The following is a 27,331-nucleotide window of genomic DNA, read 5'->3' as shown; positions in this document are numbered from 1 at the left end:
GAGGAGGTTTAATAAGAGCGTGCTTGGGCCAGGAATGTAGAAAGAACAGGAAGAGACGGCATGAGTGTATCTGGTACGTTATTAGGGCTGAAGCTTGCCGCCACATTGAGTCACCCAAAACAAGAGAGAAACAAGGAGGTTAGATTGAGAACAAGAGACCGTACAAGGCTAATGCTATCTAGCCCATTATAAGGGTTGAAGCCAGTAGGCGGAGTCACAAGTACACCCTAAACAACAGCAAACGCTATTGAAAGCAATAGTATACGATTATTAGAAATAATAGACTGCCTATGATGGTCCATCTATAAAAAGTCAAGAGCTGTTCCAGTTGGATAGGCAGTGCCTTCAAAGGTAGAGGACAAAGGATTTTTTATTTACTTCTTTGACAGTTTTTTAATTGATTTGAAAGTGTCCCATTTGTTGATATAAATATCATAAAATCAAAACTGAATATCACTAAAACAGCTTCAAAAATTATTGTAGCTGGTGGAAACAGCACTAATAAAGGCTGTATTTTGTGCTCATTTTTCCACACTGACCTATACAATACAGTAATAAATGGCCAAATTTCAGTGAGGATATCCTGTTTTTTTCTGATGGGTTCATCTTAACTGTTGATGTAATCTGCATTGGGAAGCTTGATGTTACAAAGATTGGGAATAACATTAAACTCTCCTTTCATTGGGGCGCAACATGGAATCACATCTTCGCCTCATCTCTTTTCTACAAATGGATTATTCTGTTTTGAGCATGTTTCAGGGAAAAGTGGTTTTCATAAGTCAACATAATATTTTCTTTCAGGCAGATCTCTCATTTGTTTAAAAATAATTAAGTGGGCTATAATAAACCCCTAATGCAGTCCATTTGTTTTCTTATATTTTGTCCTTGTGATTACGTATACTGTGCCATAACTGTAAATACAGTAAGACAGAATAATAGAATTCAGTAACATTCAAAGCTTATTAATTAATATTGTAATTGTGTTCACATTTAGGCAATAACTGAGAAAATGCTGTTGAAAATAACTTGTAAATATATATCTGTAACACTAAATGTCTATTTTCTATTGTACTTCCACTATTCATGATGTATTGTAAGCCACATTGAGCCTGCAAAAAGGTGGGAAAATGTGGGATACAAATGCAATAAATAATATCAAAGAACTGGAAAATGTTGGCACATTTAGACTGACTCTGGACTTCTGCATGAGCCCTTAATATCTTTCTTTTAAATAGTAGTAATTGTAATAAACAATATTAAGTGCATTTTTATAATACACCACCGCATTCCACAAAACAAAAGGAACAAGTTCCCACAAACCATCTTTCTCTTTTGATCTGGGCACAGGAAAAAAAAGATTTTAAATGCTCCTAATTCATGTTTAATGTAAACAGGACCCAAAGTGGTTTACATATTATATACAGGTACTATATAAACATATATATATATAAACAGGTACAAATCCCTCCTCTCTGTACCCTTCTCCACCACCGCCAACTCCAGGCTCCGCTCATTCTGCCTCACCTCACCCTATGCTTGGAACAACCTTCCTGAGCCCTTATGCCAAGCCCCCTCCCTGCCCATCTTCAAGTCTTTGCTTAAAACCCACTTCTTCAATGCCGCATTCGGTACCTAACTCTTACCGTTCAGTAAATCCAGACTGCCCCATTTTGACCGCCCCTATCGGACTGACCGTTCATTTGTCTCTTGGATTGTAAGCTCTTTGAGCAGGGACCATCCCTCTATGTTAAATTGTACAGCACTGCGTAACTCTAGTAGCGCTTTAGAAATGTTAAGTAGTAGTAGTAGTAGTATTTTCTACCTGGGGCAATGGAGGATTAAGTGGCTTGCCCAAAGTCACAAGGAGCTGTGGTGGAAATTGACCCAGTTCCCCAGGTTACTACTATAAATCACTTTTATAGCACTACCAGTCGTACGCAGCACTTAGGTTCTATACAAAACAGTAATACATGGACAAATTTCAGTGAGGATATCTTGTTTCCTGATGGGTTCATCTTAACTGTTGTAATTTGCCTTTGGAAGCCTGGTGTTATAAAGATGGAATATATTGAGAATAAATGGAAGTAAAATTAAAATATTTTTTCATTGGAGCACATGGAAACACATCTTCATCTCTTTTGTAGAAGTTTACATTTTAGATACACAAATGGATTATTCTGTTTTTGAACATGTTTCAGGGACAAGTGGTTTTATAAGTCAAAATAATAAAAATCAATATTTTGTCTCATGCAGATCTCTCATTTGTTTAAACATAACTAAGTGGACTATAAGCCCCTAATGTAGTACATTGGTTTTCTTATGTATTTTTCTTGTGATGACTTATACTGGGTCAGAACTGAAAACTCTTATCTCTTCTTTCTGGTCAATAATAAAAGGATTTTAAAAAAGGTTGTTTTGTGTCTGTACATGAGGAATTATGACATTGCATAAATAAATATGTGTTTGTATTCCTAGTTATGCATCCAAAGGTTATGTAATCCTTTCAAGAAAGACAGTTAATTGTTCAACTTAATAGTAGAACCAGGGCTGCTTTAACCACATATGGTATGGGGCCCTGGGCAAACTTCTGTGGATGCCCCCCCCCCCCCCCAAATCTAGTAGTTCTCTTCCCCCGCACACACTCTCTCCTTTGTGGAGCGGCACAGTTTCCTTATACTCCTGCCCCTCTGTGTCCTTGTCTCTCCCCATATTCAGCCTCTCCCCTCTCTCTTTCCTTCTTGCTACCCCAAGGGCAGTATCTCTTCCCTCCCACGGTCCGGCATTTCTCCCCTACTCCTCTAATCTGGTCTCTCCTCCCACGCCTTACCCCACCCCCTGTGGGTTCTGTAACTCTCTTTCACCCTTTCCCTTCCTCCTCCTTTCACTACAGTCTTCCATCCTTGTCCCCAGCAGCGATTACCTCAAGCCACGTTCAGCCAGCATCAGGAGGGCTCCTCCTACTATTGTGCAACTTTGTTTCCATACAGTCTGGGCCCTGCAGGGAAAAGGTCCTCTCCTGATGCTGGCTGAATGCGGCTTGAGGTAATTGCTGCTGGTGTCAAAGACAGAAAACCACAAGGAAGGGGGAGGACGAGAGAGGGAGAGATGTAGCACCCATGATAGGCAAGTGGAAATAGAGAAGAGAGTGTTTTCAAGCTCGGGCTGAATTTACCAATGGGCAGATGGACCCCCTTTATGCAGGGGCCCAGGGCAGCTATCCCTTTTGCCCATTGGTAAAAGCGGCCCCCGAGTGGAACACAACCACAAAGGCATGGTATGGTCACATTTTCAATATAGTAATACTAGAGCCCAGCTAAGTAACAGGTTATTTTGAGTTAGTCTTCACTGGGTCAAACTTGCTTTCCTTGTGCCATCACCATCCAGGTGGATAGGCAGTGCCTTAAAAGGTGGAGGATAAAGGAGTCAATGTGACTAGAACAGTTATCCATACACACATTGCAAAAGTAAACAAGAACTTCTACAGATATAATCAAAACTTATTTCCTCATTTCCATCTTCCAAAATTCTAGACAGCAGATGTACAGATCAGTAGGACCCAAAGCAGTCCAAAACAAGTAAAGTCAGAAGCAACACAGTTTATACCTAATAGTTTCACCTTTGGGTTTAAAAAAGTAATACCATATGCATGTAAGGTTTGGATAAACAAATTAAAACCATTAAAGTTTTAAGCAAATATCCCAAATATGTAATACTTGATAGCAATAATTAATCAGTGATGGAATATTCTCATAGCAGGCAGACAACAGATTTATTTTCCACTGAAAATAATTAACTTCGTATGAACTTGGCAGCTAATAGTGTGCTGCTTGCTGTTTTGTATTTTGGTGGTGTATTGTTGGCCTAAATAATAAAATTGCACTTGCAAATATTTTTCTACCACAGCTTTAGTTACCAAAAGCACATGATTTCCTACTGGATCTTGGCTTACATTAAAGGCACTGTCACAAAATGCCTAGCTACCCGCCTGGGGCTACCCCGCACCACTTAGAGGGTCTATCCCCAGCACAGCTCAGGTCCACCTGCACCTTCCGCTTGTGCTCTACACTAGCACCCTCCTCTCACCGACTGGGTCTCAACCACCTCTGGGCGAGTCTCCCGCTCTCAAGGTGTCCCCATTAATTTGTGGGTTACAGGAGCCACACTCCCAGTGGTCCCACAGTTCCTAGAAATCACCCACACTCCCAACACACAAACCACCAGGATTCTTAGTCCAGACAAGCAAAGGCAATAAACTAAAATTGATTATTGTCATTAAAAATATTGAACAGTGAACCATAAAAACAAAAACAGCACATAACAACAAGTAACTGAATATGGATCAATTATAAAACTATCTAAACATTTGTTTACTATCTAAATAGTACCTGGGGCGATCAGGACATAGAGCTGCTCACAAGTTATCAAATATAACTGTTCACAGGGCCTCAGCAAAGCGATCCTTCTCTCTTTTCTCCCTGGTTAAGACTGGAGAAAAAGCCAGTACATCCTAGTTGAATTTTGGGCTCCTGGGCCAATCAGAGCCCAGAACAAGTAAAAATAGCTGGCCATATCACTGCAGACTACCTCTTACTTGTGCTAACTAAAGAGGGAACAGTCATTTGTCTGTAACAGCTTTACACATAAACATGCACCACCTGCTGGCCAAACTAGAGAAATACACTTCAATAAATAATACAGTTTTACAGGCTTAAAAACCCACTGTTTTTTCAGAGGCACACAGGAATCCCATTTGACATTCCGGTTTACCAATCAAGAAGAGCATCAGCAAACTGTCAATGCAAACTATAAATCCCTGAAATCCAGTTTTACGAACTGAGTCTAACATAGACTTGCCGTGTCTGGACTCCTTCAAAGATATTATATACGACTGAACATTTTTTAAAATTAACTTCCTATCACTTATGTTTGCTGCTTGCAGTGGAGCTTTGGAACCTCAACATTTCAAATTTCATGATATCAGCACATCAAAAAGGCAATTAACCATGGGGCCCTTTTACTAAGCTGCATAAGGGTCTACGTGCGTACAGCGCATGCCAAATTGTCACTACAGCCCGGCTAGCGCATGAGCTAGGTGGTAATTCTAAATTTGGTGCATGCCAAATCCAATGGTAGAAAATAATTTTTTATTTTCTACTGCGGACCGCTTACCTTACAGCGCTCACTGCATGCTTACTGTGCGGTTAGTGCATGAGACCCTACCGCTAGGTCAATGGGTGGCAGTAAGGTCTCAGGCCAAAAATGGACATGCACTGGTTTCAATTTTAGTGCACGTCCATTTTTCGGACCCTTAAAAAAAGGCCTTTTTTCCTAGAAGCATTAAAAAACGGCCCAGCGCATGCCCAAAAAATACACTCATACTACAGAAGGCCACTTTTTACCACAGCTTAGTAAAAGGACCCCCCATGTGAATACATTTAAGCAGACTCATAAACACATAGCTGGGAGACAAAGATTACAAAACAAAAATAACAAAAAAAAGCATGCTATTTACATCCAAACAGAATCTAAGAAAAAATAAATATATACAGCAGAACTGGACAACGTTGGCACATTTAGACTGACTCTGGACAGAACTTCTGCATGAAGGTAGCTCTTCCGTCATTTTTCAATACCTCTCCTTTAGTAATAAAAAATATCAAGTGCATTTTTATAATATACCACTGCATTCTAAAAAACAAAAGAGCAAGTTCCCACATACTATCTTTCTCTTTTGATCTATTGACAGGAAAAACATTTTAAATGCGCCCAGGTTTCAACCTAATAAACCTTTGTACTTACAAATAAAAACTCTGAATGTTGAGCACCTGATTCTGGTAACATGATGTCTGTTTAGGTGGCCCTTTACTAGGTGAAAAATCTTAGCACCAATACAGCACCTGCTAAGGTGCATGGGTGTCCCTATAACCAGCTCCTCCAAATGACACAATGATTATGATTTAGAAGTAATTACTACTCTAACCAATGAAAGGTTATTCTGTTGTGATAGTTCATCTGTGTACATCTGTATGCTGTACAAGCTGGCATGTTTCTCATCATAACGGAGATAAAATAACAATGAACTATGACAACGTGGATGCAGCAGCTGATAGCTTCCTTGCTTTGTTTTGAGTATATCAATATGGTGGCTGCTTGGGGATACCGGCTTCAGCCTTCTGACGTCATACCATCTCCTATTCTTTCTCCAACCTCCTTGGTAGGAACCACCTCTACTCTTTTCAATAATTCAGCACATCTGCACTTACTTTCTACCTGGACTGATGCAGCAAGGTTCATACTGACACACCTTATTAAACCTCCTTGGACACATCCACTGACCACCAACATCAGAGGTCACCTGATTTATTGGCTCATGCGTGTGGCGATCTCCACAGGCAGTCAGATCGCTACACGTGGAGGTCACCACACCCATGCACCAGTAGATCAGGTGATGATGACATCTGAGGTCATTGGCCCGTGCATGTGTCAGTGTGAGCCTCGCTGCATCAGCCCAGACAGAGAGATCAAGTGTGGCTGTGCTGAATTATTGAAGTGATGACTGGTAGGTCGACTGGTAGGTCTTGTTGCACAGTGCTGTTTGCAACCAAAGTAGTGAGCGTTAAATAATGCACCGGAAGTTATTTTCTTCTTTTTTAATTTTTTAAAATTTGCACCAGTTCTACAAATAATTTTATGCATAAAATGTATGCATAGACTTGATAGGTGTGTAATAAGGGCAGACTGGGGGCCAGCATAGGTTATAGGTAAAGCACGAAATTAAGCTGTATAAAAGGTCTACCTTATATGCATGAACAGTGACAAAGTTACTGCTTATAAGGATTGTTAGTTCAATTAAAAAAAAAATTACCGCTTATATGCATTGTTAGTTCAATAAAATAAAAAAAAAATGTATCTCCTTATTCTTTTTGTCTGTTTGTTTTTATTTGTAATGTCTGTTTCCATGCTTTAAAATAGACTAACAGGCAATCACACCATTTTCTCCATGTATAATGAGTGTAACAATTTAACCCCCCATGTTTACTAAAGCTTAGCTCGAGTTATCTGCAACAGAGCCCATTGTATTCCTATTTCTGTGCACAACTGACTGCCAGAGCTTGGGATTAACTGCAGCTTCTGAGACTGATGGTAGGGACCATAGAAGTGGTGCCTAATGCGTGGGGGCATGGTGTAGGCATGCCCAGCAGTAATCAGCCATTGCCATGCACTGACCGATTTTCTGCTAGGTTAGCGCATGAGCTCTTACTGCCTTCTAAATAGGTGGCAGTAAGGGTTCAGGTAGTAAATTGCCACATGCAAACATTTTTATTAGTACACAGCCATTTACAACCTCCATTTAAAATAATGGAAATTCCAGCTGTGGCAACAAGTGGCATTGGTGCAAGGCAAATCCACGCACCCACACTACCGCAGGTCACTTTTTGTAAAAGAACCTCTACGTACTGTGGAATCTTTTGAAGTCATCGAGTGAAAGTTGAATATATATATATATATTCACTGATATATGGAATTGATGGGCCCTGTTTACAAAGGCGTGTTAGCGTTTTTAGCATGTACTAACCGTGTAGCATGGGTCCTAAAGTGACTGACTGGGTCAGGAACTGGTTGAGTGGAAGGCAATAGAAGGAAGAGGTAAATGGATCTCACTCTGAGGAAAGGGTGTTATCAGTGGTGCCACAAGGTTCGGTCCTTGGACTGGTTCTTAACATTTTTGTAAGCGATATTGCTGTAGGGCTGTCTGATAAGGTTTGCCTCTTTGCGGATGATACCAAAATCTGCAATAGGGTCGATACCCCTGATGTTGACAGCATGAGGAGGAACCTAGCCAAGCTTGAAGAATGGTCCAGAATTTGGCAGCTAAGATGTAAAATCCAGGGTCATGCATTTGGGTTGAGGGAGTGGTACAATTTTGGGGCTGAAGTATGTCTATGCGCAAAAGAGGCGTGGGACTTGGGTGTGAACATATCTTAAGGTGGTTAGCAGGTAGAAAAGGTGATGATGAAAGCTAGAAGGATGCTTAGATTTGTAGGGAGAATGGCCAGAAGGAAAAAGGAGACGATACTGCTTCTGTACAAGTCTCTGATGAGTCCTCATTTAGAGTGCTGTGCACAATTCTGGAGACCACACCTTCAAAATGATATAAAGAGGATGGAGTCAGTCCAGAAGGTGGCTACTAAAATGGTCAGGGGTCTTAATCATATAGTATATGGGGACAGACTGTTTTTTTTGTTATATTTGTACCCTGTGCTTTCCCACTCATGGCAGGCTCAATGCAGCTTATATGGGGCAATGGAGGGTTAAGTGACTTGCCCAGAGTCACAAGGAGCTGCCTGTGCCTGAAGTGGGAATCAAACTCAGTTCCTCAGGACCAAAGTCCACCACCCTAACCACTAGGCCACTCCTCCACTCCAACTTAAAGATCTCAATTTGTATATGTTGGAAGAAAGGCAGGAGAGGGGAGATATGATAGACGTTTAAATAGCTCTGTGGCATAAGTGCACAGGAGGTGAGTGTCTTTCAATAGGAATGAAGCTCTGGAATGAAGGGGCATAGGATGAAAGTGATAAAGGAGCAACCTGTGGAAATATTTTTTCACAGAAAGGGTGGTGAATTCATGGAACAGTCTCCTGGTGGAGGTGGTGGAATGGAAACAACGACTATATCTGATTTCAAGAAAGCTTGGGACAAGCACATGGGATCTCTATCATAGAGGAAGGAATAATAGATAGTATCGATGGGCAGACTATATGGGCCTTCATTTTTCTCCGTTTCTATGATTGTCATTAGAATGTTTTTATTTTAAGGGGGTCATCTTTTTATCATACTGTACTGAATCGAGGAAGGAGGCCTTGGCTTTTGAAAGCTAGTCAAAAACTGTACTTAGTCCAATAAAAAGTTCTCATCTTTCTTTTCTTTTTGTCTTCATTTTTATTTATTAACCTTTAAAGTGAAGTAACAGTTATCACAGTCCTTTCTCCATGATCATATCACTGCTAAAACTGCACACTAAAATAAAAGTAACATAAGTTGGATTTCAAATGCTGCAACCTTGTGATTTCTGAAATATTTTCCCTGAAAGAATGGGCTACGATACTTTAACTCTGCTCAACTATTTGTGTGTGTCAAAATAAAGTACCTCATTACATGTAGAGGAGTGTGGTAGCCGTGTTAGTCCACTGTTAAGGTTATCAATAGAAATCAAACAAAATAAAACATGGAAAAGAAAATAAGATGATACCTTTTTTATTGGACATAACTTAATACATTTCTTGATTAGCTTTCGAAGGTTGCCCTTCTTCGTCGAAGAAGGGCAACCTTCGAAAGCTAATCAAGAAATGTATTAAGTTATGTCCAATAAAAAAGGTATCATCTTATTTTCTTTTCCATGTTTTATTTTGTTTGATTTCTATTGATAACTCATTACATGTAAAATTCCTGCAGAATTGTAAACAATATTACCTTTGACCACTAGATGGCAGTGTAATCATATGAGAAGAAAGGCAATAGTAGTTGATATACTGCCTTTTTGTGGTTTCAGTCAAAGTCCGCTCCCTGTCCGCTTCCGCATTCAGTTTAAACTTCTCGTACTGACCTTTAAATGCATCCACTCTGCAGCCCCCATTACCTCTCCGCTCTCATCTCTCCCTACATTCCTCCCCGTGAACTCCGCTCACTGGACAAGTCTCTCTTGTCGTCCTCCTTCTCCTCCACTGCTAACTCCAGGCTTCGCTCCTTTACTCTCACGGCACCTTATGCCTGGAATAGACTTCCTGGACCTATACGTCTAGCTCCATCTCTACCTGTTTTCAAATCTATGCTGAAAACCCACCTTTTCACTGATGCTTTTAGCTCCTAACCACAATTGCCTTCCCCTTGTCCCTTCCTCCCTTCTCACCCATTACTTCCCTCACCCGTAACTGTCTTGTCTGTCTATATTATTTAGATTGTAAGCTCTTTTGAGCAGGGACTGTCTCTTTGTATCAGGTGTTCAGCGCTGCATGCATCTGGTAGCGCTATACAAATGCTAATAATAATAATTATTATTATTCCACTGGTCCTCAACCCACTGCACAAATCATTAGGCTACTCCTCTAAAGCACATATTTAGAACTGACTTTTATTTATTTATTTATTTTATTTATTTGTTGCATTTGTATCCCACATTTTCCCACCTATTTGCAGGCTCAATGTGGCTTACATAGTACTGTAATGGCAATTGCTGTTTCTGGTGTGAACAAATACATTGTGCTGTAGTGGTAGGAAGAAGTTTAAATGGCAAAGCCATAGAATAGTCCTGATGGGAAGAGTATTGTTGTGAACGTACGTGCTTTGGTTTTCATGTGTAGCCAAGGTCAGTCTTTTAGGTTGGTTCGGGATGCCTTTTTGAACAGGGTGGTTTTTAGCATGTTCTGGAAGTTTAGGTGGTTGTATATCGTTTTCACTGCCTTTAGTACTAGAGATATGAAGGCAAAGAACTGAATTGGAACCTCTAATCAGACTCTGCATATACCGCCAACAATAGAAATACAAACAATTGCATGATATCAGAGATATGCATTTACAAAAATCTCTCATATTCCAATTACTATGAAATTCAAAATAAAATACTTTTTTCTACCTTTGTTGTTCAAACAATTTATTATTCCATTTCCTCTGGTCCCAGTATCTCCTTTCACATTTTCTCTGTTTCTTCTGTCTTTTCAGGGTCTCCTGTCCATCAGATATTTCTTCTGTCTCCATGTCCACTATCTTTCTTGTCTGCACTCTTATTTGTCCTATCTTCCATCTTCCCTCTGTGGCCCTGTCTATATCCAATCCTCAAGTTCAGCATCTGCCCTTTCTGTGTCCATATCCCTTCCCCCCTTTTCAAGCATCTGCCCTCTCAGTGTCCCCCTTTCCCCCTTGTACAGCATTACCCCCATGTCCCAATCTACCCTTTGTCCAGTGTTACCTAAAGTTCAGCATCTGCCCTTTCTGTGTCCACATCTCCCCACCCACACACTTTTCAGGCATCTGCCCTCCCAGTTTCCCCATGTCCCAATTTCCCCCTTATCCAGCATTACCCCCTTTCCCCATCTCCCCCCCTGTTTCAGCATTCCATCCATTGTCCACCATCTCCACACCTTTCCAGCATTGTCCCCTATATCCCCATCTCACCCCCTTTCCACTAGTGTCCCTATCTCCCCCATTTCCAGCACTACCCTCTCCCTGTCCACCATTTGTTGTTACATTTGTACCCCGCGCTTTTCCCACTCATGGCAGGCTCAATGCAGCAGGCAATGGAGGGTTAAGTGACTTGCCCAGAGTCACAAGGAGCTGCCTGTGCCGGGAATCGAACTCAGTTCCTCAGTTCCCCAGGACCAAAGTCCACCACCCTAACCACTAGGCCACTCCTCCACTCTGCGTCCCTGTCACTCCCTGCCCAGTATTTATTTCTATATCCTTATTTGTTCCAATGTTCAGCTTCTCTTGTCTCTTACCATAGGAGCAGGGACAACTGCATCCATGTGACAGCTAATAAATCATACCATATCTGTACCTTCCCATATCCTCTAAAGAATTATGCACAATATAGTTCCACAAATCCTCTGGGACAATCTTTTCTCTACCCATAGCCCTTCCCGTTCTCCTCAAATTCCAGCCTGGATGTCCCTATCCTTATCCAGAAAACAACCATATACTGGTCTGACCACGGGACTGGATTATTACAATCTACCACTCTCACTTTCCTCTCATCCAAAAATAACCTGAAAATTTGAACGTCATACTATGTCTGTTCTGATGAGTCAGTTCAGACACTCATTGCTAAAGGCCATCATTGTTCAGTGAGGTAACCAATAACCATGCCTTTATTATTCAACTCTTCATCCAAATAGACATTAAAAACGTCTGACACTGCAAACTCCATAAAATCCAATCTAATTGCAAGAAGGAATTCAACCAACTCTGACCATCTCTCTAAATCTACTAGTCTATTAAAAGCAGGCCTATATCCAGCTTCCTACTAAGCTTCATCAGCAGACATTCACACCCCCTACCAAGTGAATCTGTAGGAACAACCACAGGAGATGTCATGGGGCAAAACCAAAGGATGAAGTTAACCTCTTGTAGATGATATAGTTGCTCATTTTCAAAGCGCTTAGACTTACAAAGTTACATAAACATCTCCTAACCCTAGAGCCATTCTTGTTTCATTGTTTTTACCTTGCTGGTTAGGTTGAAATAAGCCATCAAACAGAAGAACCACCAACCTCCGCTATTATTAAACACATTATAATTTTTTAATTGATCTTTATTTGTTTTTTTTTTATGCTATATATTTCTATTATTTCCTATCTGTATTTTATTCATTTAATTAGGATTCAGTTTTTTAATTATTTATTTCTATAGTAGCATAATGTTGTATATTTACTTATTTATTTTATTTATGCGTTCTTGTATCCCACTATTTTCCAAAACAAGCAGATACCTAGGTTTACCTTTGAAGGTGCTGTTGACTTTCCATAAAAATTCCTTTCCATAAAAGCTGGTAATTACCTAAGGGGCCCTTTTACTAAGTTGTGTAAGGACCTACATGTGTACAGTGCATGCCAAATCGGCACTACGGCCCGGCTAGCGAATGAGCCAGGCAGTAATTCTGAATTTGGTGCACGCCAAATACTGTGGGAGAAAATAATTTTCTATTTTCTACCGCAGGCCGCTTACCCAGCAGTAAACAGCAATTGGCGTGCGCTGCATGCTTATCATGCGGGTAGGCGTGAGACCTTACCGCTAGGTCAAATGGGTGTAAGGTCTCAGGCCAAAAATGGATGCGCGCTGGTTTCAATTTTAGCGCACATCCATTTTCCGGCCCCTTTAAAAGAGGCTCTTTTTCCTAGATGCGGTAAAAAAATGGCCAGGCATGCACGCAAAAGATACGCTTGTAGTACCACAGGCCAGTTTTTACTGCTGCTTAGTGAAGAACCCCTAAATCATTGATAAATGTTGGTGCATTGCTCCTTGTTATTAATCTTTTATCAAATTTGTATTTCTTTTTTTAAATTTTTAAATACATCTACTTATTTGAAAGTCATACATGTTATTTGTTGCAAATTATGACATGGCTTGTCAAATTTTTATGTGAATTTTCATTTTATTTTTTCATGCTATTTTTATGTCTTTTTTTCTTTTGTATTCACACAATAATAGATTAGATCTCTGATGCAGGCATAGTTGCCAAAAAAAACCACAGCCATAGTTATTGGACATCTGAACCTGAGAGACATGGTATTTTTAATAGAGGTATTTCTTATATTGATGGACTCTTGACCTCATTACTTTGATCCACCTCCCAGCTGTCTCTGCTCCTTTTTGTGCTTAGGTTGAAAGAAGACCAGAGGTCCAAAGGGTCTGTCTTCTTTTTGTGAACTTAAACCTCTTTTCCAGGGAGTACACTCTTTCTTACTAATAATGCAAGGAGTCTACAGGTCTTTGCATGTCAGTTATTATGAAGGTTGGGTGAAGTCATTGTATTCACAGCTGCCATGGGAGCTTTGAACAGCCCAATAGAACTGTTTTTGTTTGTGTAACTCCCAGTCTGGCATGTCAGTCTGAGACACTATTAACTTTTTTAAAACAGAAATATAGCCACTACTCTTCTGCTTCCTGAAGGTACCTCCTTTGCAATATTGTAGAGTAATGCACTAACATCTGTCTGTCTGGCCCTGTTTACCACTTTAATGAGTGATGTCCCAAGGTTGGATAAGTCCAGCTAACTGAGCAGCATCGTTTGAACCTCAATGGTTGAGGATGAACATGGAATTACAAAATAACCAGCACAATGCTAATGAGATCAATTTTACCTTAAACATACACAGATATAGTTGGAACTGGATAAATCCTGCTCTCCTTCCAGAGGCTGATCAATTATAGGAGAAGAAAAATTAATACATAGCACATCAATAATTAGAAAGTGAGGAGAGATAAATAAGCCATGTCACTGCCTCATTAAACTTTCTTAATGGTAGAGCTGTTTGAAAAGCAATTTTAAACATTTCAAAATGAAATCTTGCTTATTACTAGGTTTTCTAGATGTCATGCTCCCTTCATCTGTGGGTTCTGTTTGCAAGTACTTGCCTTCGATGTAGATTGCATAACTCACCCTCAGACCTGTGCATAGGAAACAAATAGTTATGTTTAATAAGAAACATCAGAGCCTGGGTTGTACTAACCACATGCAATTATCATGGGTGTGCTACATCAAGTCTCAGATGTGATTTTTTTTACAGCATTAGTTTGAGTATTCTATGCTCATTTAATTATGGGTTTTATTGTATTAAACATGAATTTATAATCTTGTGAGTCAACCAGAACGACAAAGCAAAATGTTTATCTAAACCAGGGGCTCTCAACCTAGTCCTTGGGACACACCAAGCCAGTCTGGTTTTCAAGATATCCACGATAAATATGCATGAGATAGATTTGCACGCAGTGGAGGCAATGCATGAAAAATGATCTCATGCATATTCATTGTGGGTATCCTGAAAACCTGATTGGCTGGGTGTGTCCCGAGGATTCAACTGTGCAACTAGACATTGCCACTGACCACTGCAGAAAGAATACATTGGTCTATTCAACTTACTGAAGGAGAACCTAGAGAACATGTTTTATGAGGCAAAAATGAAGGCCTGGAGATCAGTAGACCCTTCCAGAGTTCTACTTATTACTAGTGGAATGAAGTGCCGTTCTCTTTGTTTCATAAGATCACCAAATTCTTTGTTTGTTTACATTGGGGGGGGGGGGGTCATATAGTCCCATCACTCTTGCCATGATTTAGCAGAATTTTATGTGTTTAGTGTACACTTGCAAAACAAAATGGGGTTCCTATCTCAATGAACTTATCACATGTTAATTTTGGCAGCAATGCTATATTTCAGTGAAATCTGTAAAGCAATCAATGTAATCCTCACCTCATAATACATTTTAAGAATGCAATTTTATCGTTTGCAATTTTATTCCTTAGTTTTTGCCATATGTCATCCTTAAAATTCAACATGTTGTCCCAAAAGTTGAAATCCATTATTACCTCAGCAATAGATCAATAGTAAAACAAAACAGGATAGGCTGACATACTTAAAGACATGTTACTGCAAGACCCATTTTTCAAAGAACCAGATGATATGGAATACAATATCATATTTTTTTTTAAATTATAATTTCTTATAATATGTTCTTTGGTCTATATTGTTTGGGTGAAATCTAGTCTCTTTTGTTTTACCACAATGGATTTCACTCCTTGGAACGGTTTGTTGAATTTTAAGGATGATATATATTTAAAGACATGTTACCACGAGACCCATAGTCCTACCAAAGTATGGTGAGACTGCTGCTAGAAGTCACAGCTGCCATTTTGAAGGGGGAGCTGCGATGAGCAAGAAAGAGGGAGCATTAGTCCTGCCCTTTCTCCACTAGCCCCTTGAGAGGGGCCAGATGTTATTCCAGGGGTGGGAGAGAGGGAGGGGGATGGAAATTGAGAGAGGGAGAAGGGCCTAGCCAGATATCCTTATGTGGGCACCCAGCTGAATATCATCTGGGACCCGCATAAGTCCGGGTGGCTGCTTCTTTCCAGTCAGGCCTGGATATTCAGTGTCACTGCCTGCACAAGGTTTGCTATTGAATATGCAGGTCTAACTTAGGGCCTCTTTTACAAATCCCAGGGGCAGACAGAGAGTGGTCTGGGCCCCCTGCCTGGCCGCTGCCCGACACCCTCCTACCGCTGCAGCTGACGCCAACGCCATCCCAGTTCTTTCCTGCTCACTGCGCTGCTATTCCCCCACCTGCAGATGCAAATTTCAAAAACTGACATATTTCAATCACTATACTATAGGTTAACAAAAACAAATAAAACAAAATATGGAAATGGAAGATATGATGATACCATTTTATTTGACTAAATATATTTTCCAATTAGCTTTCCGTATAGGTGTACAATTCAGGGGCGCAGCCAGACATTGCGGGGGGCCAGAGCCTGAGGTGGGGGGGGGCACATTTTGGTCTGCTGGCTTGCTGCCCTGCCACTCCCCACCCATTGCTGCAGCAAATACCTTTGCTGGTGGAGGTCCCCAACACCCACCAGCTGAAGCCTTTTCCAGCGCCGGTCTCCGGCACCACCACATTGCCTGCCCTGCTCTCTCTTCCCCCTCATGTCCTGCACGCTCCTTTTAGTGAACGTGCAGGACATGAGGGGAAAGAGAGAGCAGGGCAAGCATTGTGGCAGTGCCGGAGACCGGCGCTGGACAAGGCTTCAGCTGGCGGGGGTTGGGGACCCCAGCCAGCAAAACCAGAGGCCCAGAAGAAATTTGGAGGGGCCCAGGCCCCTGTGGCCCCACGTAGCTACACCACTGGTATAATTGTGAAATTAATTGAACCATCCCAAAAACAGCAGAAGAAAGACTCCAAATGAATTGCAAAAAACAAAATAATATTAAAAATTGCACAGTTTAAAGTACTTATCTTAAATTTCAAAAATGAAAAGTTCATAAACTCTCCAACCGCTGGTTCTACAGAGCTCCATTTCATTATCTTCTTCAGGAACCCCAGAGGCAAAAGTTGATATACTGGAGTCAGCCGTTTCAAAATGGCGCTGGAGACTCCACACTGGGACCAACACAATTAGAAAAAGTAAACGGCCAGACAACAAAGGTAGGAAAAAATGAATTTTATTTTTAGTTTAGGATAAAGTAGAGTGGTAGCTGTATTAATAAATACAGAAAATGGAAATAAGGCAGTGGCGTCGCGAGGGCAGCTGACACCCGGGGCGGGTCGCCGCTGCGCACCCCCCCCCCGGGTGCAGCGCGACGCACCCTCCCCCCTCCGTAGCGCAACACCCCCCCCGCCCCGCCCGCGAGAACATACCTGGAAGGCGGTGAGGGGCGGGTGGGAAGGCCAATCCGCCGAGAGCACGCCGCTGGGGGGGGTGTCGGCGCCTCGCTGGTTCCTTGCTCTCTCTGCCCCGGAACAGGAAGTAACCTGTTCTGGGGCAGAGAAAGCAAGGAACCAGTGAGGCGCCGACACCCCCCAGCGGCTTGCACCCAGGGCGGACCGCCCCCCCCCCTTCCTACGCCACTGAAATAAGGTGATATCTTTATTGGACTAATTTTAATACATTTTTTACTAATGTTTGGAGACCAAACCCTCCCTTGTCATGTCAGAATACCTGAACAGCAGTATACTGTCCTGACTTGAGGAAAGAGGTTTTGGCCTCTGAAAGGTAACTGGAAAGTATATTTAGTCCAATAAAATGGTATCATCATATTTTCCATTTTTTGTTTTATTTGTTTTAGTATAGTGATTGAAATATGTCAGTTTTTGAAATTTGCATCTGCTGTTGAGATGCGCGAGACTACCACAGGAAGTCTCAGCTGCCATTTTGAAAACAAGGCGGTGCCGGTAGGCAGGGGGATAGCGGCAGCGCAGTGGGCAGGAAATAACATGCTCACCCCTGCAGAGGCCACTAGACCACCAGGGCCTTTCAGGTAGGACCAGGATGGCAGGGGCATCGGCTGCGGCAGCAGTGGGGGCAGTGGGGGAGCGAGTAATCTCAGTGCCTGGGGGCCCAGACCAAACTCAGTCCACCCTGATCCACATGTTTATTCATGCCTTCAAAGAAATAAAGCAAATTGGTGAGGCAAGACTTCCCTTGGCTGAACCCATGTTGACTCTGTCCCATTAAACCATGTTTATTTTTTGTGTTCCATAATTTTATTCTTTTTAATAGGTTCCACTATTTTACCCAGTGCTGACATCAGGCTTACCGGTCTATGATTTCCGGGATCACCTCTGGAACCCCAGCACTGGCTCAACCAATTTGGGTTGAGCTGGGTGAAAAGCAACATTCATCATCCTGTGCATGTATTCTTAGCTCCATGTCCGTGATCCAGAGTAACATCAGAGGGAAAGCATCCTTCAGTCAGTCCTTCTACCCCCTCCTCCTTTTCCAAACGTGTATGACATCCTGACAGAAGATGCATACCGAGAAAGGAATAATGAGGTTTATGCATACTGTAATGAGGGCCAAGCTAAAATTCTATGGGCTCCTTTTATCAAACTGCAGTAATCACTAGCACGTGCTTACCGCAGCTTAAAAGGGCTTACCACAGAGTGCACTGCAGTAAGTTCCAAATGTGCATGCACAAACCATGTAAAAAGAAAAGGTTTCACTTTTCTGGGAGAGGATGTGTCTGGGGGCTGTGAGTGGGCGATTCTGTGCTAATCAGCATCTTCATTGCTGCACACTAAATGATTAGCACGGGATTAGCGTTTGAGCCCTTACCACCTCCAAAATAGGTGGTGGTAAGGACTCCTGCGTTAATTTCTGGCAATGGCCACACGCTCATGGCAACATTAGCACATGGCCATTAATTCAGAAAATGGAAAATTGGACATTTTTCAGCAGCGGTAAAAAATGGACAGCATGTGGGCGAGATCCACGTAAGGCCACTTTCTACTGAAAAGGACCCTTATGTAAAGAGGGCTTATTTGACACTTCCAAGATATGCATCGCATTTAAATTTTCTAAAGGATTTTTTTAACAGAGAACCTAATTATTTTTTTCATTCCACTACTGGAAATATTTACTTGGGAGAACAGAATCCTGCATTTTGGTGAAACAGGAAAATTATTTGTATTACAAATGCAGTTACTCTTTGCAATGTACTGTTGTTATAGCATAAAAATTAGCTTTCCCATTAATAATGCAGTCCTCAGATGAGCTTCCCAGCAGGAAAATTCAATTACAGCAATTTACTTTAATAATGAAAGACCTATCATTTTATCCTGAATTGTAGGAGAAAGGAGGAATGTTTCATATGCCAAAGGATTCTGTAAATGAAATTTATCAGTACCTCCATTTAGCTTCTGGGGATAATTCTTGGTCATATTACTATATGGTAAACATGAGACTATTCATAAGGTCTTTGGCAATCTCAATGGAAATTCAAAACATGTAGAGAAAGAGCGTTGTAAAATAAATCCCAGATTAGCACAGTCAGGGGGCCAATAAGATGATTATCATGTTCATAATTATGTACATAAGCATCTTCATCAGTTATACCTTTTTATTAAGTCATTCACTCCTAGCTACAGACATGGATCATTGGAGAGGTAATTGGCCCCTCTGAGGCCTATAACTGCCCTGTTTTAGCAGTGGATAGCATTTAATTTCCTGCTAAATAATTGCATTCTGCTTTGTTTTAACTAGGAGAGACCTGCAACACAACTGTAGTCTCGGGGGTGATTTTCCGGATCCATGCTGCGTGGTTCTGACAAATGCACCTGCGCAACTGGCAATGACACCAGCAAATGGAAGTGTGGCTAAACAGAAATATCTCGGACCTTGCTAATATAGCTTCAGTAAATTTATGTTAGGATATATCCAAAATTTGAAGTCTGATATTCAAAATTATTTAAGTGGCCAGGAAAGGATTCTGGCCATTTAACTCACTTGTCTGGGGATAAGAGGTAATATGCAGTGCCACTTAAACAGACAGTGCCGCTGAATATTGCCTCTTAAAGGCCAACCCCTAACCAGTGAGGTTAGGAGCAGGCCAGGGGGGGAATTTGGGAGGAGCAGCTACCTAGCCGGTTAGGGGTGATATCATAGGCGTAGTTTGACTGTTTCATTTGGGGGGGCAAAGAATGGGCGGAGCATATTAGCATATCATTTGCATATATACATATGCAAATGAATATGCTAATGTGGAGGAAGGAATTGAATTTACAGGCAAAATATCACAGATGCACATTTCAAAAAGCTGACACATTTCAATTAATAAATTATGAATAAAATACTTTTATCTACCTTTGTTGTCTGATCATTTAGTTTTTCTATTCGCTTTGGTCCCAGTGTCTTCTGTTTTATTCAGTGTCTTCTTTCCAGTAGGCTTCCCTCTGCTCCCCACCCCTTGCAGTCCCATCCATCTCTTGCTCCTTCCCTCTGCTCCCCACCCCTCGCAGTCCCATCCATCTCTTGCTCCTTCCCTCTGCTCCCCACCCCTCCCAGTCCCATCCATCTCTTGCTCCTTCCCTCTGCTTCCCACCCCTCCCAGTCCCATCCATCTCTTGCTCCTTCCCTCTGCTCCCCACCCCTCGCAGTCCCATCCATCTCTTGCTCCTTCCCTCTGCTCCCCACCCCTCCCAGTCCCATCCATCTCCTGCTCCTTCCCTCTGCTTCCCACCCCTCCCAGTCCAATTCATCTCCTGCTCCTTCCCTCTGCTTCCCACCCCTCCCAGTCCCATTCATCTCCTGCTCCTTCCCTCTGCTCCCCACCCCTCCCAGTCCCATCCATCTTCCCTCTGCTCCCCCCCCCCGCGAGGTCCAAGATGGTGACTCCGTTTACCCCCTCTCTTCCTCCCTCCCTCCGGCGCAGGCAACAGTCTTCAGCTTTTTCAGCGTTCCTGGCAGCGGTAGCGATGTACACGCTGCCTTCAGTCTGCCCCGGAAGCCTTCTCTTCAAGTTCCTGTTCCCACCTATGCGGGAACAGGAACTAGAAGAGAAGGCTTCAGGGCAGAGCCGAAGGCAGCGTGTACATCGCTACCGCTGCCAGGAACGCTGGAAAAGACTGCTGCCTGCGCCGGAGGGAGGGAGGAAGAGAGAGGGGTAGACAGACACGCTCCTCTCCGTCCGCTACTCCGCTTGGCTTCCCTGCCCTCTCTGTCTGCGTCCCGCCTTCCTCTGACGTCAGAGGAAGGCGGGACGCAGACAGAGAGAGCAGCAGGGAAGCCAAGCGGATGGAGAGGAGCGCGTGCATGTGTTTTGTTTTGTTTTTAAACTAATGGCGCGGCGGCGCGCCTCATCGCCCCCCCCAGTCTACGCCTATGGGTGATATTCAGCTCTCTAACTGGCTAAGAACCCACATAAAGTTAGGATAGAAAAAAGGCTGTCCTAACTTTATGTGGTGAAGGTAACTGGACACCAGAAACTTGGCTGGTGCCACGTTACCTTCCAGGTAGCAGCTCTGGCTGCTCTCCCCCTGTCCTGATCCCTCCCCCAAGAATGGCAACAATCTCCCTGGCCCAATCCACCCACTCTCTGAAGACAAGGCAAGGTAGTCCTGGGCCCCCACCCCCGCAGGACCCACTCCCCTTGGCCTTGGGTCTACCTTGCAGGGTACAAATGGATGGGCCTACATTTACACACGACTCCAAGGACTTAAACACTATTCTATAAACCACAACTAACTTTAGGCGATGTCCTATTGTGAATTAAAAACTGGTTAAAAGATAGAAAGCAGAGAGTAGGTTTAAATGGTCAGTATTTTCAATGGAGAAGGGTAGATAGAGGGGTTCTACAGGGGTCTGTGCAGGGACAGCTGCTTTTTAATATATTTATAAATGATCTAGATATGGGAATAACTAGTGTGGTAATTAAATTTGCTAATGACATGAAGGGAAGTTACTGGGATCCCCCAGCGGTCTGTGCTGGGACTGCTGCCTTTTAATATATTTATAAATTATATAGAGATGGGAATAACTAGTGAGGTAATTAAATTTGCTGATGACACAAAGTTATTCAAAGTTGCTAAATTGTAAGAGGATTGTGAGAAATTGCAAGAGGACCTTACAAGACTGAGAGACTGCGCATCCCAATGGCAGATGACGTTTAATGTGAGCAAATGCAAAGTGATGCATGTGGGAAAGAGGAACCCAAACCATAGCTACGTGATGCAAGGTTCCACATTAGGAGTCATTGCCCAGGAAAAGGTCTAGTTGACATCGTTGATGATACATGGAGACCCTCTGCTCAGTGTGCAGCAGCAGCAGCTAAGAAAGCAAATAGAATGTTAGGAATTATTAGGAAAGGAATGGAAACAAAAATGAGAATGTTATAATGCCTTTGTATTGCTCCATGGTGCGATCACTCCTCAAGTACTGTGTGCAGTTCTGGTCATCACATCTCAAAAAACATATTGTGGAATTAGAAAAGGTACAGAGAAGTGCGACGAAAATGATAAAGGGGATGGGACAACTTCCCTATGAGGAAAGGCTAAAACAGCTAGGGATCTTTAGCTTGGAAAAGAGATGACTGAGGGGAGATATGATAGAGGTTTATAAAATACTGAGTGGAGTGAAAAAGGTAGATGTGAACTGCTTGTTTACTCTTTCCAAAAATACTATTACTACAGGGCATGCAAAGAAGCTACTAAATAGTCAATTTAAAATGAATCCGATAAAATATTTCTTCACTTAACAAAGTCTGGAATTCTTTGCTAGAGAATGTGGTAAAAGCAGTTAGCTTAGTAGGGTTTTAAAAAGGTTTGGATCATTTCCTAAAAGAAAAGTCCATAAGCCTTTATTAAGATGGGCTTGGTAAAATCCACTGTTTATTCAAGGATAATCAAAGCAGTATAAAATCTGTTTTTCTGTTCTGGGATATTTCCAGGTACTTGCGACCTGGATTGGCTACTGTTGGAAACAGGATGCTGGGCTTGATGGGCCTTCGGTCTGTCCCAGTATGGCAATGCTTATATTCTTAAGTGCTTAAGCAGTTTTTCTTGCCATAAGTACATAAGTAGTCCTGACTACCTACAGCTTCAGCTCCAGTCCTGCTTGTACCAGCCCTGTCTGTTTTCAGCCTTGATTCCTGTTTGGGTGGTTTGCCTGCTGCTGCCGTTCGCGGCAGTGGCCCAAGGGCTCACTTTTACTCCTAACATTATGGCACTCAGTTGTTTTTGCAACATATTTTGGAGAGGATACAGCAAGTAAATCAAGCCATTGAGTTCTATGTTCAACGGACTAGGTGGCAGGACCTATTACGGAGGTATAAGAGGAAAAGGTCCTTGAGCAATGTTAGTAGATAATGCTTTAAACCTTCATAGCACATTCAATTTCAATTTTGAGTGCGTTATGAAGTTTTAAAGTGTTATGGAAAGATAAGTGTGCTATGTTGTTTTTTTTAAGAATGAAAAATAAGTTAAATAAAAATTGATAGAATCAGGGGCGTAGCTACGGGTGGGCCTGGATGGGCCCAGGCCCACCCAGTTTAGCTTCAGGCCCGCCCAGAAGCAGATCCTTACCCTCTCCCGACTCCCACCCCTGCCGCAGCACTTCATTTAATTCTGTGGGCGCTGCTGTCACAGTCTCCCACCCCTGCGCTTACAGTTTGCTACGGCGCTGACAGCAACTCTACAGATGCGGAACCGACATCCGACGTCCTGCTCCGGGGCCTTCCCTCTGCCGCGCTGATGTAACTTCCGGTTTACGGAGGCGGGAAGCGGAAGGCCCCGGAGCAGGACGTCGGATGTCGGTGCCGCATCTGTAGAGTTGCTGTCAGCGCCGTAGCAAACTGTAAGCGCCGCCGCGGGGGGTGGGAGACTGTGCATTTACAGCAGTGCGGACAGAATTAAATGAAGCGCTGCGGCAGGGGTGGGAGAGGGTGAGGAAGTCAGTGGGGTGCTGGGCCAGTAAGGGGAGGCTGGGAAGGGAACAGAAGGGTGCTGGACTTGCCAGGGGCAGAGGGTAGGAGGGAAGGGGAGAAGTTTGGGATTTGCAGAGGGTTGGAGGGAAGGGGAGAAGTTTGGGATTTGCAGAGGGGAGGTTGGAAGGAAAGGGAGAGGTTTGGGATTTGCAAAGGGGAGGCTGGAAGGAAGGGGAGAGGTTTGGGATTTGCAGAGGGGAGGTTGGAGGGAAGGGGAGAGGTTTGGGATTTGCAGAGGGGAGGTTGGAAGGAAAGGGAGAGGTTTGGGATTTGCAGAGGGGAGGCTGGAAGGAAGGGGAGAGGTTTGGGATTTGCAGAGGGGAGGTTGGAGGGAAGGGGAGAGGTTTGGGATTTGCAGAGGGGAGGTTGGAGGGAAGGGGAGAGGTTTGGGATTTGCAGAGGGAAGGGGAGAGGTTTGGGATTTGCAGAGGGGAGGTTGGGGGGAAGAGGAGAGGTGCATGGAAAAAGAGCCAGATGCATAAGGGGAAGGAAAGATCGGAAGAGAAGCTGGTTGGGGGATGGGATCAGAGAGGAGAGGGACACATTGGTGTGGAGAAGGGAGAAAGGGGACATAGGTAAGTATACAGAAGGGAGATGATGGGCATTAGGTGGGAGCATGGGGACAGGGACACAAATGTGAGATGCTGTGTGGGGATGGCACATGGGCACAGAGGGGTAATGCCTGACAAGGGGGGGGGGGGGGGACGGGGATATGGAATAGAGATAAAATGCTGGACACTGGAGAGGGGGGTATATGGACACAGAGGGGGGGGAGAGAGATACCAGACAAGGGGGAGAATAGGAACACAGAAGGGATATGCTGGGCATGGGGTGCATAGGTGAGCAGAGGAATGATGATGGATGAGGGGATATGAACACAGGAGAGATACTGGACAAGGAAATATAGGAAAACAGAGATGGGAGATGGATGATGGACATGAAGAAAGAAGAAATGTCAAATAGGAGACCCTGGCAAGTGAGTTAAGAGAAGAAAAAGGGAAGCAGAAACCAGAGACTGGGACCAATATGATTTGAGAAAAAATGACCAGACAACAAAAAGGTATAAAAATATTATTTTATTGTCAATGTTGTGAATATAATATGTTGGATTTGGAATGTACATCTTGCCAAAGTTGATGTTAAACATGGCTGGGGTCCAGGACAGAAATCTAGGAAAGGACCCCAAAGTCCATTACCAGGCTGCGCCTTCAGCTTCCAGCATGCAGGCTTTCTCTGGCCAAGGAACCAAGCACAATTGCCCTAGTTGCACTCCCTAACACCATCCCTGGCATGTGCCATCTTTATATTTTGCACAGGAGCAAATGCCTTTCTTTCTTGTTTCTCTGGTGTTGTACTACATGCAAGGTCTAGTTTCTTGGGGTTTCCATTTAATTTATATTCCTAGAGTTTGTGGTCACTTATTCTGTATTTTGCATTTGTGTCTTGTGTGTGTGACTGAGGTATTCTGTTAGCATGAAGTTTCCATGTAGCATTCTGTAGTAATTTGGCTTGTTCAGCTTTCCTGATAAATGTATTTGTATTTTTGGGCCCTACTATAATATTTAAGGCACTTCTTTTTCATAGGTAGGATCTTTGTTTTTGGAAGTTAGTGTTGGCATGGTAGATTTGCTCTAGGTTCTCAGTGACGTTTTGTTTTATAGATTTTTTTAAGTTAATTTATAATATGTCTGTAATTGAGATTACACTAGAAAACAAAATTTCTTTGTATGATGAGTTTTATGGAGAATTGTCCTTGCTGTGCTCTATATCCATTGTTGGTGGAGGGCCAGGAGGTTCTCTTGATGCAGAATGTGTTTGGCTTCAATACCATATATTTGTTGGAGGACCATGGCTCAATGGGGCTGAATAGTGCAGTCTATTGTACTTCCCTTAGCTCTCAATTGGCCTGCAGCCTCTGAAGCCTGCCCTGCAACCCTCATTGAAGTTATGGGGAGAGGGGTAGGGACAGAGCATGGGTGCATCAGGTTGCTGTTTTTTCTCTTTCAAAAAAGTTGGCAACTCTAGTGCCCACCCATCCAACCTGTTGGCCCACCCAAAAATTGCCTTCTGGCTACGCCACTGGATAGGATTAAGGGTTTTTTCTGGCCGATGTTAGAATGTGGTCTGAAAGAGTATTGCTTTAATCAGCATAGCACAGGCCAGTCTGTAGGGTGCTGTATTACCACGGACTTTCTGATGCCTTTTCCCCTTAGTTATTTTGAACTTAGTTTTTTGCACTAAGCACTAACACAGTAAACAATGGCTGATAAAGACCCACACAGTCCATCCAGTCTGCTCAACAAAATGGCCAGAGCCATGCCCACCACTCTGTGCGGGCTTAAACACTGGTTGTCAAGTCTCCACATGCTAATCATATAGGTAGCCAAACATGATGGGAGTCTTAGTTATAACCATATATCAACCCCAAGTATTGCTGACAGTATTCAACTTACTAGTCAAAATGTCTTCTCCTCCCCCTGAGCTGCACAGCACCCTCACTTGCAGCACATGACAAGCTTCACCTATCCTTTTGCCATTTACAGGACACAGACCGTAGAAGTCTCTCTGGCACTGGCTTCAGTTCCTCCATGCTGGATTTGACAAATCTTCTTCAGTCTTTTGCCATTTGTGGGACACAGACCATAAATGTCTGTTCAGCTTCGGCTTAGTTCCCACTATTCTTGCTCAACATAACACCTCAACAGCCAAGCAGCATTTCCATCCTGTTTTTATTTAGACATCCCCTGTGTCTGTCCACACATTTTTTAATTTGCTCACTGTTTTTGACTCTACCACCTCTCCTGGAAGGGCATTCCAGGCGTCCACTACCTTCTCTGCAGTGGTGTGCTGGTAAATTTTTAACAACAGGCTCTCTCCCTGGTCCACCTTGGCGCCCCCCCCCCCCCCCGTCCACCTCTGCGCCCCCCCCCCCATCCACCTCTGCGCCTGCCCCCCCCCCCCCCAAAAAAAATTGCAGAGCTGGCTATAGCCGGGAGGGGGGGGGGGGCAATGCATTACTCTCTCCAGGAAAAAAAAATTAAATGATCCCAGGTTCCAATGTAATTCATGTTTAATATGGGATAAAATGCCATAAATAAGTAAATAAATATGAACTTTTAACGTTCAGCACCTGATTCTCAAAGTGGACATATTCCAAACACCATAATGAAAATAAAATTATTTTTTTCTACCTTTGTTGTCTGGTGAATTTGTTTCTCTGATCATGCTGGCCCAGTATCTGATTCTGCTGCTCTCTATCTGTTCCCTTGACTCCTTTTCCAGGGCTTCCTTTCCATTTATTTCTTTTCTTTCCTCCTTTCTTCTTCATTTCTGGTCCTCCGCAGACTTGACTGTACAGTGGATCCAGCTTCTGCCTATTTTCTCCATCCATGTGCAGTTTCTCTCCTCACTTCCTTTTCCCTCATCTAATCTCCATCCTCTATCTTCCCTCCATGTCCAGCATTTCTTCTCTCTCCCTTCCCTCCCCTCCATCCATGTCCTGAAACTCTCCTCTCTCCCCTGTCCTCCTCTATCCATCCATACCCAGCAATTCTCTTCTCTCCCCTGCCCCCCTACCCATCCATGCCCAGCAATTGTCTTTTCTCCTCTGCCCCCCTCTATCCATCCATGCCCAGCAATTGATTTCTCTCCTCTGCCCCCCCTCTACCCATCCATGCCCAGCGATTCTCCTCCCTCCCCTGCCCTTCTCTCCCGCTCCCATCCATGTCCAGCAATTCTCCTCCCTCCCCTGCCCTCCCCTCCCACTCCCATCCATGCCCAGCGATTCTCCTCCCTCCCCTGCCCTTCCTTCCTGCTCCCATCCATGTCCAGCGATTCTCCTCCCTCCCCTGCCCTCCCTTCCC

General features: G+C 43.2%; 1 long non-coding RNA gene across 1 annotated transcript; it reads left to right on the top strand.

Moving 5' to 3' along the window:
- Positions 1-6: 6 nt before the first annotated feature.
- Positions 7-19,484, top strand: LOC115466938. Its single transcript, XR_003941621.1, has 3 exons — positions 7-73; positions 16,585-16,695; positions 19,253-19,484. It is a non-coding gene; the product is annotated as an uncharacterized LOC115466938 (long non-coding RNA).
- The last annotated feature ends 7,847 nt before the right edge of the window (positions 19,485-27,331 follow it).

The sequence above is a fragment of the Microcaecilia unicolor genome, chromosome 3, assembly GCF_901765095.1.
Source record: "Microcaecilia unicolor chromosome 3, aMicUni1.1, whole genome shotgun sequence".
Classification (NCBI taxonomy): Eukaryota; Metazoa; Chordata; class Amphibia; order Gymnophiona; family Siphonopidae; genus Microcaecilia; species Microcaecilia unicolor.
This window is presented reverse-complemented; position numbering and strand designations above follow the sequence as displayed.